This window comes from Taudactylus pleione, unplaced genomic scaffold (assembly GCF_031769625.1).
Source record: "Taudactylus pleione unplaced genomic scaffold, aTauple2 ptg000147l, whole genome shotgun sequence".
Taxonomy (NCBI): domain Eukaryota; kingdom Metazoa; phylum Chordata; class Amphibia; order Anura; family Myobatrachidae; genus Taudactylus; species Taudactylus pleione.
Genome location: NW_028284549.1, coordinates 1,885,313 through 1,899,840, shown reverse-complemented (window position 1 = coordinate 1,899,840; position 14,528 = coordinate 1,885,313). Strand labels below are relative to the sequence as shown.

The following is a 14,528-nucleotide window of genomic DNA, read 5'->3' as shown; positions in this document are numbered from 1 at the left end:
CCTATCAAACATAAAAGAATGGAACCCCATGCTGGTAAGTTTATCACAATATTACTGCATTTGCTCAGCCTTAATCAGTGTTGCAATGTAAAAAAATTTTTTTTAACCTAATCCACTAATCTGCATTTTTATTCCTTTATTCCTCAAGAACGTTGAGACGAGGAGACACCACAACTTTCCAAAGAGACAGAATACCGCCAAGAAGAGCCAGCACAACTGATTGGAGAAGGAGGCCTCTGTGCTGGAGCCTCAAGCCAGCAGCCCAATCCCAGTAACTGTTCCAGGTACATTATATTTAAATACTAATTGACTTTATTCTTTTATTTCTTTTGACAAAACAATATTTATTTCATAGTGATGCAAGAGGAAATGGTGATGCGGAGGACTACAGCCAGCACGCACACGGAGAGTGACGAATCAACGTGGCAACGGAGGATGGAATCACGGATGGACCAGATCATCCAGACTCAAGCAGACTTCACCAGGAAACCAGGGAGTATTGATTTCCATGTTGCCCACTTTTGGAGATGTCCAACGGCAGCAATCCGAGTCCATTATGTATCGCTGTTACGACCTGTAAAAACATATATGAGTAGTATATTACTGCTGACTTCAGGGAAAGATAAAGGCTCGATTCAAGTTGGCCATGCAAGCTGGCAATGCAAACCGCCAGCTCACTGATCCAGAGGGTAGCATTGTCTGTCCTTGGTTTAAACCTCCTGTGAACAGAAAAAAAAAAAATCTCTCTTTAAGTGCTCCTCAAATACCTGCTGCTCAGTCACATACTATAGTTCAACCACTAAGCACTAGGATTAAAGTTCTGATCTAAAGCTTGAAGATCTACATCGTCTAAAAAAATGTAAGAGAATATTAAAGATAGGGCCTAAGAAAAGATACAGGGCATTACATTTGTGGCACATGGTATAAGCAAAATTTCGAATTTATATAGTGTTGACATTTAGGAATCTCAAAAAGCATACGCATCATTTGAAGAGCAGAATGATTACCCACAATTAGACCTGGAAATTAAAGACTTTGCATCCTTCACTACTTTTTTCGGACTGGACCATATGTGATCGCTGTGATGAGAAAGGAGAGCATAGGAGCATGGGCATGTCAGGTGTGACTACCTTCACCCAAGGTATCGTAACACCAATAAAGCTGTGGCTCCATGTCCCAGCCAGATTTCAAACATTTCTTTCTGATTGCAGACCAGAGATCCTGAACAGGAGCTGGATGTCTCCCTGCAGAAAGGCACCAACACACATCTTAGGAAAGCTCTCCAATTTGATAAGTGGAGTAATGAAACTAAAAGACTGTGGACCTCATTCAGAGTCGGTCTTAAGCGGCCGATCGGTCGTAGGGGAAAGGGGCCAGATATGCAAATGAAGCAATCGCAAGTTGCGGCCCTAAGATGGGATCGTTAGCTGAATGAGCAAGGGTTAAGAAGCGGCCATAAGACTAAAAACACGCCCCCCTATCGATCGCAACACACGTCATCTCCGGGGTTATAAGGATTAATCGAGACCATCGGAGCTGATCGCAGAGCTTAAGGCTGACCATACCCTCTCTTAAGCACTACGATCTAGTCAGTGTAAAAACCACCCATGTCACGTGTGCCATGACACTACTTTGTTAATTATGCACTCCCATTAAACTCCATTAGCATAGTCAGGCACGCCTGCGTTCGGAACACCACGCCTCCGTTCACAAGCACCTTCCCTTGTTACCACCCACAAACGGCTCATTCTGTCACTCAAACTAACGACCTGGCTGCGTTCAAGGAGAGAGAAATTTCCGATCGCAACAGTTAGTTTGCGCAACACCGCTGGGTACGACCGAGCCGCCGCTTACGACCGACACTGAATGAGGTCCTGTATTCCTTTTGTTTGCTGACCATCGATGGTTTTCTTACCATGTTAGTTTTTTTACAATTTGATGGCGGCGTTCCGATGTTTGCCACCATCCAATGGTAATGATTAGATGGGTGTTGCCTTTTAAAAAAAAAAAAAAAAAAATGCTGGGAGCTATGCCGTCATTGGCTTCAGCTCATTGCATTGGGAATCTTGATCGTTAGTCTGAGAGACGTGACGCGTTCTGTCACTGCCCCCGATCCCGTCTCGCCCCTGATCCCTGGCATTTCGCATGCGCAAACTGTGTTTTGCGCATGCACAAATCATTTGATTAGCTTTTTTTATTGCATCAAAAGTTTTGATGGTGGAAGCCCAGATGGTGGGCTTCCGATGTCCATCCCTACCCTAAATTGGTTACTGCAGCGCACTTGCACGGAAGCCACGGGTTGGTGGTTCAGGACCAAATTAAATTATTTATGGTCGATATGGTAGGCAAAACCGGTACTGGTGGCTGTCACACATAAAACATGTGGACAAACAGTTGCGCAACCCTGTGCACCAACACATAACCTAAGGGTGACAGGTAAGCACAAAGGACCTCATTCAGAGTTGGTCGTTGCGGCCGCACGGTCGTAGGGGAAAGGGGCCGGATATGCAAATGAAGCGATCGCAAGTTGCGTCGCTAAGATGAGATCGTTAGCAGAACGACCGAGGGTAAGAAGCGGTCGTAAGACTAAATCACGCCCCCTTCTCGATCACAACACACGTCATCTCCTGGGATATAAGGATTAATCGCGACCATCGTGACCCATCGGAGCTGATCGCAGGGCTTAAGGCTGACCATACCCTCTCTTAAGCACTACGATCAAGTCAGTGCAATAACCACCGTGTCACGTGTGCCATGACACTACTTTGGTAATTATGCACTCCCATTAAACGCCGTTCGCATAGTCAGGCACGCCTGCGTTCGGATCTCCACTCCCCCGTTTTCAAGCACCTTCCCGTTACCACCCACAAACGGTTCATTCTGTCACAACGACCTGGCTGTGTTCAAGGACAGAGAAATTTCTGATCGTAACAGCTAGTTTGCGCACGCGCATTGCGAATTTTACGCATGAGCAGTTTAGCGAAAATTGGCTGCGTACGACCGAGCGGCCGCAACGACAGACTCTGAATGAGGTCCAAAATACTTAATTTATCTTCATCGATAAAGAATAAGCCCTAAAGGTGCCAAAAAAAAGAAGGACTGGGAACCAATGGTATACATATATAGTAATTACACATACACAATGGTCAATGTGAAAACTGTTATGCTGCCCATCCACTAGGCGATTAAAACTAGCAATTGAGCGATAACGACCGTCGTTATCGCTCAGTCGCTTGGAAATTGTCCGCAAACCGTGCAGTAAAATGCCCTAAACAACCAGCGATGCGCGGTCCCGCCGGCCGTTTGCGGCGTCCTGTTTTGCCCGTCAATTAGTCATTATTGACATCGTTATCGTTCATGCATCAGTCCACATTCAAAGCCGGAACGACCAACGACCTGATGCGTCATAGCCACTCCCTGTTCTCCATTTTAGATCATTCCTCCGCGTGGTGCAGAGCAGTACAGACGCAGCAGCAGGGACAGAGCAGGAAAACTTCAATTAAAGGTAAGTATAGTAAAAAAAAAAAAAAAAGGGCCCCACTGCCCACCACTATACACCAACGTCCCACACTGCCCACCAATGACCCCCACTATACACCAACGTCCTACACTGCCACCAATGTTTGATAGGTGCCTGCAACTGCCCCCTTTAAATCAAACGATAAATATATTTAAATTTACACAAGTGATAATATATATATATATGTGTATATATATATATGTGTGTGAATATGTTTGTATATATTTATGTATGTAGATATATATATTTATGTATATATATATATATATTTATGTATATATATATATATATATGCCGACGTTACAGTCCCTTCTGGACCTCTGACAAAGGTCCAGAAGTGACCGAAACGTTGGTGTGATTACTTTTTACTATAATGGAATAAAGCTTTTTTTTACCAACTTCAAAGACTGGTGAGTGCACCCCTACTTTTTTGAATTATATATATATATATATATATATATATGGAAATGGAATTGGGAAAAGGCATGCGCCTAATAGTGTAGTATTTAAAACAAAAAAGCACGTGCTCAAAATATAATGTGCGTACCAAATAATAAATCTTTAAAGCTTATCTGTGATTCCTTCACTGGGGTTCCATATGGTGAAGTGTGTATGGTCCTCCAACAGATCAGGAGAACCTTAAATAGGAAAGGCTCAAACCGAGCCAGATAAAATGCAAATATAGTGTAGTATTTTTGTTTACACAGCACATATAGTTAATTATATATATGTTGCGTACCAGAAGAAAACTTGAACATCTGCATGTAATACTCTGATAGCTCCTCTCTAGGATCCCATGGAGGCCCTCATAGTCCGCACACAGGTGGATAGGGTTAGCCTCAAACAAGCAAAAAATGACCCTTATCACAAGTGTGCTTTTTTCACAAAAGGGGGTCTTTTAATCACATTTACGGGGATACAGAGTAAACAGGGGTTAACAAAAAACATAAAAGTTAGGAATAGTAAAATGCTTATCTGCACTGTATTCAGCAGAGTGGAGAGGTACTGGAGTAAGGTCCCAACGCGTTTCGTCCTTTTAGACTTCCTCAGGGGTGTTGGTACTACTCTTGGGGTGCCCTTTTTATACTGTACATGGCAGTGTTAATTAGCGCTGTTTTCGGCTTTTCGCCGTTTTGCGCATACCCCCGCGGCCATCTTGTATGACGTCATCGATGACGTCCACTAATTCCTAGAGTGCCGCGTGGTCAGTAATGCGCATGCGCAGATCGCAGCAGCCAGTAAACAAGGATCGCGCTACTAGTTAGCTATGGCTGGGTGCACAACTAGAGCAAACGCTCTAGTGCAGTGTTTACCAGTTGCGAACAACAGACCATAGCACTAAAATATACAAACAGCGGCGGCCATCTTTTTGGATTCCTATCAGCGGCGGCCATCTTTTTGGATTCCTATGTAGGAAATGAACGGGCGGCCATTTTGTTGGTGGTATGGGGCCCATGATGCGACAAAAAACGGCCATGTTGTTCAAGTTATACTAAATACAAACGAGTGTCTTATGAATAATCATTATGTACTGAACAAAAGACATATTAATGCACTATTTATGTGACATGGTTATATACAATAGTCATTTTGTGACATAAAGAGCAGACTATTGCAATAAGATGTCTCACACATGTTGGCGGCCATCTTTTTGGTTATTAGTAAATTACAGGCACGTTGCCCTATTTTTAGTGTTGGATTTCCCAAAGAAAGGCCGTTTTTCTCCTAGTTTAACTGGAGACAGTATGACATGTACAATAAATACAATAAATATACATGAAAAGCAGCACAAGGAACAGTACATGGTATTGTAAAATAGCATAAATATCCCTTATATTAAAAAATTACAGTTAATATAAAAACAGTTTAAAAATTATTATATTTAAAAACGGAGGACATAAAATAAAGCAGGGAAAGGTGCGGAGACCAAGACGGCAAAAAGACTATTAAAATAATGAGATCCAATAAAAAATAGGCTACAAAACAGACTAAAAGAACATAACTAAAAGAATGTTTAAAAGCCTATAAAAATGGAGCGATCTCATAACTGTCGTTAAGACCATGTGGTATTAAAGTATTTAATTCGAAAATCCAGAACATTTCTCTTTGGGATAGCCTATTAGCTAAATCCCCGCCTCTTGAGCCCAGTTTGACCAGTTCAATTCCTTTAAATAGTAGGTTTTCGGCATTGGCATTATGATTCAACTTGAAATGTCTAGACACAGAATGACTTTCTACTTTGTTTTTGACATGTTAACATGTTAACATGTTCCTGGATTCTAAACTTCAAGCTTCTTTTGGTTTTGCCAACATACTTGAGGCCACATGGGCATTCCAATACATAAATTACCGAACAAGTGTTACAATTAATAAATTGTTTTATGTTGTATGCTTTGGAGTTGTCAAAGTTAGAAGTCTAAAAGGACGAAACACGTTGGGACCTTGCTCCAGTACCTCTCCACTCTGCTGAATACATTGCAGATAAGCATTTTACTATTGCTAACTTTTATGTTTTTTGTTAACCCGTTTACTCTGTATCCCCGTAAATGTGATTAAAAGACCCCCTTTTGTGAAAAAAGCACACTTGTGATAAGGGTCATTTTTGAGGGCCTCCATGGGATCCTAGAGAGGAGCTATCAGAGTATTACATGCAGATGTTCAAGTTTTCTTCTGGTACGCAACATATATATAATTAACTATATGTGCTGTGTAAACAAAAATACTACACTATATTTGCATTTTATCTGGCTCGGTTTGAGCCTTTCCTATTTAAGGTTCTCCTGATCTGTTGGAGGACCATACACACTTCACCATATGGAACCCCAGTGAAGGAATCACAGATAAGCTTTAAAGATTTATTATTTGATACGCACATTATATTTTGAGCACGTGCTTTTTTGTTTTAAATACTACACTATTAGGCGCATGCCTTTTCCCAATTCCATTTCCAGATCCTATTCATCCTAATTGCCGTTCAGGAACCTGGGAAGACTGCTGCCACCTCCACCAGAGGGATCAAAGTGTCATACGTGTTAGCACTATACGAATTGTACTTTGTTCTAAAACACACTTATTGCACAAACAGTGCAATACGTTTCTAAAGACCTTAACCAGTGCGCCGGTCTATACACCCCCTACAAACTTTATACTGGCAATATTCCTAGATTTGGCTGCCAGGTTGTGTCTTTATTTCTAATTGTTTTTATGTGATTTGATTCTCATTCATATTTATTTATTTATTTGCACTTTGTCACTTTATAATTATGTTTCGAGCACACGGCCTAGGTTCAAAAAGGTCAGACCTCTGTTTGAAAATATTTAGTGAAGATACCAATCAGGGTCATACAGAATGCAACGAGAATATTGATCTTTTTTTCTGGGATCTAGAAAAATTACTTATTAAAGAAACAAAGATCTGGTGGGACATTAAGGGCCTGGAATTCTCTGTTAAAGCAAATAGAATCCCAAGGGGTCTACGCATTAGCAAAATCCCCAGCTTTGGCCAAGATAATCCCACTTTTATAGAGAAATGGGATAAGATCCTCTACACAACTGCTCCTTAGACCTAATGAAATTAATTATTAATGAAAAAAAGAACCAATTAGAGGCCATTGAACAACAAATTACAACTAAAGAAATATCTATTGCACACCATAAAGACAATGAGGAATACAAAACTAATGAGTTAGTACTACAAAAAAAACTGGAGAGCTGAAGAAGAGGTAATAAAAACCAAAGAGAAAAAGTTCTTAAGAGATAAGATTGACTATGAAAATAACAAAATAAAAAATTGGGTGTCGCCCTAAAAATACCAACATTCACTATTACCAAAATAAAGGTAAAAACCAATACAAAGAATGGAGAAAGCCGCCTGCAAGAACATATGCACAAAAAGCAGGCTTTAACTATTCGACTAGGCAAGATTTACCGTTAAGGAACAGATTCACTACCCTGGAGAGATTCGAATCCAACAGCGATAGTGATTTTTTATCCCTCACCCCCACGCCTTACCACAGGCGAACGCAAAAACGAATAATGTTCAGGGACCAGTCTCAAATAGCATCACCACTAGAAAGAAGACACACAGAGGAAGAGCAGGCTACGGAAAGAGAAGCAAAAAGAAACCCTTACAGACTATGAGAGATCCGACCGCACAAGGAATTTTCAATCTATCGGACCACCAATTAACAACATCAGAAATTTCGTTACTTAGCAAAGGTTTCAACTTTGCACCCACCCAAAAGAGCAACAAATTCCAGACTTTCATCGATCTGAACAAGTTCATTAGAAAATTGACTTTGAAAAGGCATTTTTTGAGGAAAGATGCGGCTATTTTATCCAATTATGCAAATACGTCTAAATCAGGTCTAAAACCCACTTCTAAGTTCTTTCCTCTTGAATCCAAAAGTAGTAACATCACCATCTTTTATGATATGGTAAAAAAAGACTTAATAGATACACATAAAGAGGCATCTAATATTAACAATCTAAGTGTTCAAGAAAGACAAGCCCTCAAAGTCCTGCAAGAATCCAACAACCTGGTATTGAAACAGGCAGACAAGGGAGGAGGCCTGGTGATCATGAATAGAATGGATTACACTAAAGAAGCTATCAGGCTCTTAGGTGATCTAGATTCTTACAGACCATTATCCAAAGATCCTACAGAAGAATTTGTCGACCTCCTAAGAGAAATATTAGTGAAAGGCCTACATAGAAGCATTATCACTAAAGATGAATATCAATACCTAATGGTGTCCAGTCCCATTATTCCGATATTTATCATTTACCAAAAATCCATAAAGACATCAGGAATCCACCGGGACGCCCAATCATTGCAGGAATAGGCTCAGTAACCTCGCATGTATCAGAATACTTAGACCTTTTTCTGAACAAATACGTAAAAGAACTCCCGTCCTACTTAAAAGACACTACTAGTCTTTTAAATATTCTAAAGGAAATGAGATGGGCCGAGAACTTCATGTGGGCCACCATCGATGTGCAATCCCTTTATACCTGTATACAACATCCTAAAGGTATTGAAGCTTGCAAAAATTTTTTAGATGCAGACCCTTCCATAGAGAACGGCTATGGGCACCATTTTTGCGCCCAATTACGCCAATCTTTTCATGGGTAACTGGGAAGCAGGGCACATTTACAATAATAATCCATTTAAACATACGCTACATTGACGATATCATTATTATTTGGAAAGGTGATGAACAGGATTTTAACAATTTTATGGATTTTATTAATACTAATGATTTGAATCTAAAATTCACATCAAAATTAAATAAGAAAGAGATCGAATTTTTGGACCTGGTTTTAGAAGGAAACAATGAAATTATTTCCACTAAAACCTACATTAAACCTGTTGACACCAATAGTTACCTGCATTACAAAAGTGGTCACACCACAGGTTGGAAAAATAATATCCCGTTCTCCCAATTTCATCGCATAAAAAGAAACTGTAGCAATCAAAAAGTCTGTTCTGAACAAGTAGCTCTCTACGCAGATAGATTCAAAGAACGTGGATATCCAGAGACATTAATCTCAGAAGCCATTTCAAAAACAGAACTTCTGAATAGAAAAGACCTCCTTGAATATAAAACCAGGCCAAAAAAGGAAGATTTGGTACCTTTTATTACACATTTCAACAAAGATGACGGCAGAATACGACAGACTTTGAAGAAACACTGGGGAATTCTGAAAATGGACCCAGTCTTATCAGAAATCTTACCAGATAAACCTAACATCGTTTTTAAGAAAGCCAAGAATCTCAAAGATCTTCTGGCCCCGAGTATGCTGCAACCTACCAAATCTGTAAGCAATGTTTTTAGTAAATGTATTGGGGCATACAAATGTGGACATTGCAACATGTGTAGATATCTGCATCCAAATAGAAGACAATTTTTTAATTGTAACACTTGTTCGGTAATATATGTATTGGAATGCCCATGTGGCCTAAAGTATGTTGGCAAAACCAAAAGAAACTTGAAGTTTAGAATCCAGGAACATGTTAGGAATATCAAAAACAAAGTAGAAAGTCATTCTGTGTCTAGACATTTCAAGTTGAATCATAATGCCAATGCCGAAAACCTACTATTTAAAGGAATTGAACTGGTCAAACTGGGCTTAAGAGGAGGGGATTTAGAAATGTTCTGGATTTTCGAATTAAATACTTTAATACCACATGGTCTTAACGACAGTTATGAGATCGCTCCATTTTTATAGGCTTTTAAACATTCTTTTAGTTATGTTCATCTTTTAGTCTGTTTTGTAGCCTATTTTTTATTGGATCTCATTATTTTAATAGTCTTTTTGCCGTCTTGGTCTCCGCACCTTTCCCTGCTTTATTTTATGTCCCCCGTTTTTAAATATAATAATTTTTAAACTGTTTTTATATTAACTGTAATTTTTTAATATAAGGGATATTTATGCTATTTTACAATGCCATGTACTGTTCCTTATGCTGCTTTTCATGTATATTTATTGTATTTATTGTACATGTCATACTGTCTCCAGTTGAACTAGGAGAAGTACAACGGCCTTTCTTTGGGAAATCCAACACTAAAAATAGGGCAACGTGCCTGTAATTTACTAATAACCAAAAAGATGGCCGCCACCATGTGTGAGACATCTTATTGCAATAGTCTACTCTTTATGTCACAAAATGACTATTGTAAATAACCATGTCACATAAATAGTGCATTAATGTCTTTTGTTCAGTATATAATGATTATTCATAAAACACTCGTTTGTATTTAGTATAACTTGAACAACATGGCCGTTTTTTGTCACATCATGGGCCCCATACCACCAACAAAATGGCCGCCCATTCATTTCCTACATAGGAATCCAGAAAGATGGCCGCCGCTGATAGGAATCCAAAAAGATGGCCGCCGCTGTTTGTATATTATTTTAGCGCTATGGTCTGTTGTTCGCAACTGGTAAACACTGCACTAGAGCGTTTGCTCTAGTTGTGCACCCAGCCATAGCTAACTAGTAGCGCGATCGCGGCAGACCTTGTTTACAGGCTGCCGCGATCTGCGCATGCGCATTACTGACCACGCGGCACTACAGGAATTAGCGGACGTCATCGATGACGTCATACAAGATGGCCGCGGGGGTATGCGCATGCGCAATATGGCAAAAAACCGAAAACAGCGCTAATTAACACATTGCCATGTACAGTATAAAAAGGGCACCCCAAGAGTAGTACCAACACCCCTGAGGAAGTCTAAAAGGACGAAACGCGTTGGGACCTTGCTCCAGTACCTCTCCACTCTGCTGAATACAATGCAGATAAGCATTTTACTATTCCTAACTTTTATGTTTTTTGTTAACCCGTTTACTCTGTATCCCCGTAAATGTGATTAAAAGACCCCCTTTTGTGAAAAAAGCACACTTGTGATAAGGGTCATTTTTTGCTTGTTTGAGGCTAATCCTATCCACCTGTGTGCAGACTATGAGGGCCTCCATGGGATCCTAGAGAGGAGCTATCAGAGTATTACACGCAGATGTTCAAGTTTTCTTCTGGTACGCAATATATATAATTAACTATATGTGCTGTGTAAACAAAAATACTTTGTTTTAAATACTACACTATTAGGCGCATGCCTTTTCCCAATTCCATTTCCAGATCCTATTCATCCCGATTGCCGTTCAGGAACCTGGGAAGACTGCTGCCACCTCCACCAGAGGGATCAAAGTGTCATACGGGTTAGCACTATACGAATTGTACTTTGTTCTAAAACACACTTATTGCACAAACAGTGCAATACGTTTCTAAAGACGTTAACCAGTGCGCCGGTCTATACACCCCCTACAAAATATATATATATATATATATTTGTGTGTGTGTGTATATATATATATAATTCTAAAAAAGTAGGGGTGCACTCACCAGTGTTTAAAGTTGGTAAAAATAAGCTTTATTCCATTCTAGTCCTTGAGGAAGGTGGGACTCCACCGAAACTGTTGTCGGGCAGAAGGGGGTATATCTGCTTTTATACCAAGCCTCCCCTTGGACATGATGAGTATCATGATAATCCACTGTTTTGTTATCATACTTGCTGTGAACAATATGCTGCAATTTTTTTCAATATAAGCACTTTTTGAAACTTTTATATGGTGGTGTGCTGGTCTCTTTTTTGGCTGCTTTGAGTGAGCTGGAAGCTGGATGATAAGATTATTTATATGTGACTGCAGCACCCAAACGCAAATTAAAATGTGTGCAGTTTCTCTTCTGACATATTTATATATATATATATATATATATATATATAAACAGCGGGGTCTGGCACTCCCAATATTGTACTTCATTGGCCGGGTGCCTGCACAAAACAATTAGTTAATCCAATAACGGAGCGGTACTTCTGGCACGGAACTGATCCACAGCAATGTGGTGTGAAAGTCAACGTTTCAAAGCTTTAATATCGCTTTTTCATCAGGTGTCCTGATGAAAAAGCGATATTAAAGCTTTACAACATTGACTTTCACACCACGTTGCTGTGGATCATTTCCGTGCCAGGAGTGCCGCTCCGTTGTTGGATTATATATATATAAATATATACACACACATATGTGTGTGTATGCTCTCGCTTGCTCTCTCTGGATTGCTCTCTCTTTCTTTCCGTCTCTCTCTCTCTTTAATAAACCAAACATTGGCTTACTGTTTGTGTATTTTAGGGGCGCCTGTGTATACCAAACTATATATGTATATATACAGATACATTGGTAGGAATTCAATTCAATGCAAAATAAATAGCGCCGGGAGGGAGCTCCCGGAGCTATTCAATTTAGTGCGCTGTTATGTCGGAGAATGTTCTTTCTCGCGACTTAACAAGGGTGTAAAGGTGCTTTAACCAGCATTCTCTGACGAAAGTGCCGGGCGCGTGGCTGTTAGCGCCATGCTAAAGAGTAAATCAGCTGCGTGCCCGGCACTTTGGTTGGATTTCTCCTAACATCCGAAGGGAGGAAATACTTAGGCCGGCCAAACAGCACAGTGTATTGAATAGCTGCGGGAGCTGCCTCCCGTGGATATTCTGCATCGCACTGAATTGAATTCCACCTATTGTTACATATATGTTTTAAATCAATCTATCAGTTGTATGTTATTTTAATTTTTTTTTTGTTCTATTTTCTGCATTCTGGACACGATTCATTGAAATTTACCAGGCCAATGAATGCCTGTGGAAAATGGGTACCAAGGACTATTCAAATCGTGATAAAGAGAATCAGGCATTCAACAAATTGGTAACATACAGTAAGGACTATGAGAGTGATGCCGACAACTACTTGGTCAAGCAAAAGATCCAAAATCTCCGAACTGTTTTCCTCAAACAGCACAACAAGTATCTAGAGTCTCAACGTTCTGGAGCAGGGGCGGATGAGAAGCCCAAACTTTGGCACAATGACCTACTGAAGTTTGTGCTGGAGAAGGAGCCGAAGAGACGGTCACGGTGCTCGCTGGAGCAAGAGGCGGCTGATGTCCTCACTGAAGACTCTTTGAGTCAGGATCCGGTAATGTATTTTGTTTTTAAAAAAAGCAAATCATTTGAGTCAGGATCCGGAAATGTATTTTGTTTTTGAAAAAAGCAAATCATTTGAGTCAGGATCCGGTAATGTATTTTGTTTTTAAAAAATGCAAATCATTTGAGTCAGGATCCGGTAATGTATTTTGTTTTTAAAAAAAGCAAATCATTTTTTTCTATTGTTTTAAATCAAATGTTATCTTTGTGTTATTGTTAATTGTTAGTTATTGGTAAGTATGTGTAAAATGTATTTCCTTAAAAAGTTTTATTTTTTTTCTTAGTTCATGGTGCTGGACGTTGATCCTGAACTTGCCTCCAGCGAGCCCACAGAGGTTTCGGAGTCCCCCATTGAGCCCGCCAATCTTCCCAGGCTCCTGCCGCAAAGAGGAAGAGGGCATCCAGGACTCCTGCCTCTGGACCGTCGAGGGGTGAGCAATTTTTGCAACATGCATAGGAGGTCCCCGGATGCAGATAATGCTTGTGCCATAAACATCGCTCATGAATGGAGGAACCACTAGGAGTACATATTTTATAAATGTATTTTACATACATTATACATATATATTTTTAATTTTTTTTTAATTTTCTATTTTTACAGCACAATCACTGTGACCAGCAGTGATAGGCCGCACAGCGCCAGCCATGTGGAATGGGTTTGTATTTCTTTTGAAGGGGTGGGCCCAACGTGGCGGCCAGGTGGGTTGGTGGTTCAGGCAGCCCCGATCACTGCTGGCCACAGCGATTGGGACACAGAAACAGCCATGGCTAACAAAAGCTGTCTGCTGCTTGTATATAGGTAGCGGCTGCTATTGCAGCCACACTGGGAGGGGGGTGATGCTGCCGGGTCACGATCTCTGTGGCCAGCAGTGATCAGGATCCAAAGGAGGCATAGTCCCTCTGTCATAGGTGGCAGAGGGAAGATTATAATATACCATATGTATATGTATAATCGTTGGTCTATGGTCTTTGGTCGTTTTGTGCAATCGTTCATGCACATGAACGACAACAATCATCAGGAATTGATGAAGATATGTGAAGATCTTTTATCTTTCAGGGACAAGTCTGCTTTAGTATGGAAAATGTAATTCAGTAGATTATATATAAAAAAAAAAAATTACCTAATAATCAGTACTGTATGGGTTATATACAATAGGACTTTATAGAAAATGCCTTATAATACCCATGATAAAGTACAGATTGGACAAGACGCATTAGGTATAGTGCTAAGTACCCTCATCCTGTATAGTGCCTGTAAGGAAGTTATTATCTAGAGACTATAACTATTCCGACGACTGTAACAATCCCGATAATACCAGATGTGGAGCGTACACACTGCACAATAATATTACAAAAAGTCACTTGGATTTCAAGTCACTTATTAATATGCAGGTTCGGGCTGATCTAGGTACACACTACAAATTCCGAACAGTGCCTTTCTGACAGGACCAACATAGCATGCCCAGCACACGCTATGT

General features: G+C 40.1%; 1 long non-coding RNA gene across 1 annotated transcript in view; it reads right to left on the bottom strand.

The window, feature by feature from the left end:
- Nucleotides 1–328: 328 nt before the first annotated feature.
- Nucleotides 329–14,528, bottom strand: part of LOC148522303 (uncharacterized) — a 101,016-nt gene continuing 86,816 nt past the window's right edge. Inside the window, exon 3 of the long non-coding RNA XR_015878756.1 lies at nt 329–574. This is a non-coding gene — a long non-coding RNA (uncharacterized LOC148522303). The remainder of the gene's footprint in view (nt 575–14,528) is intronic.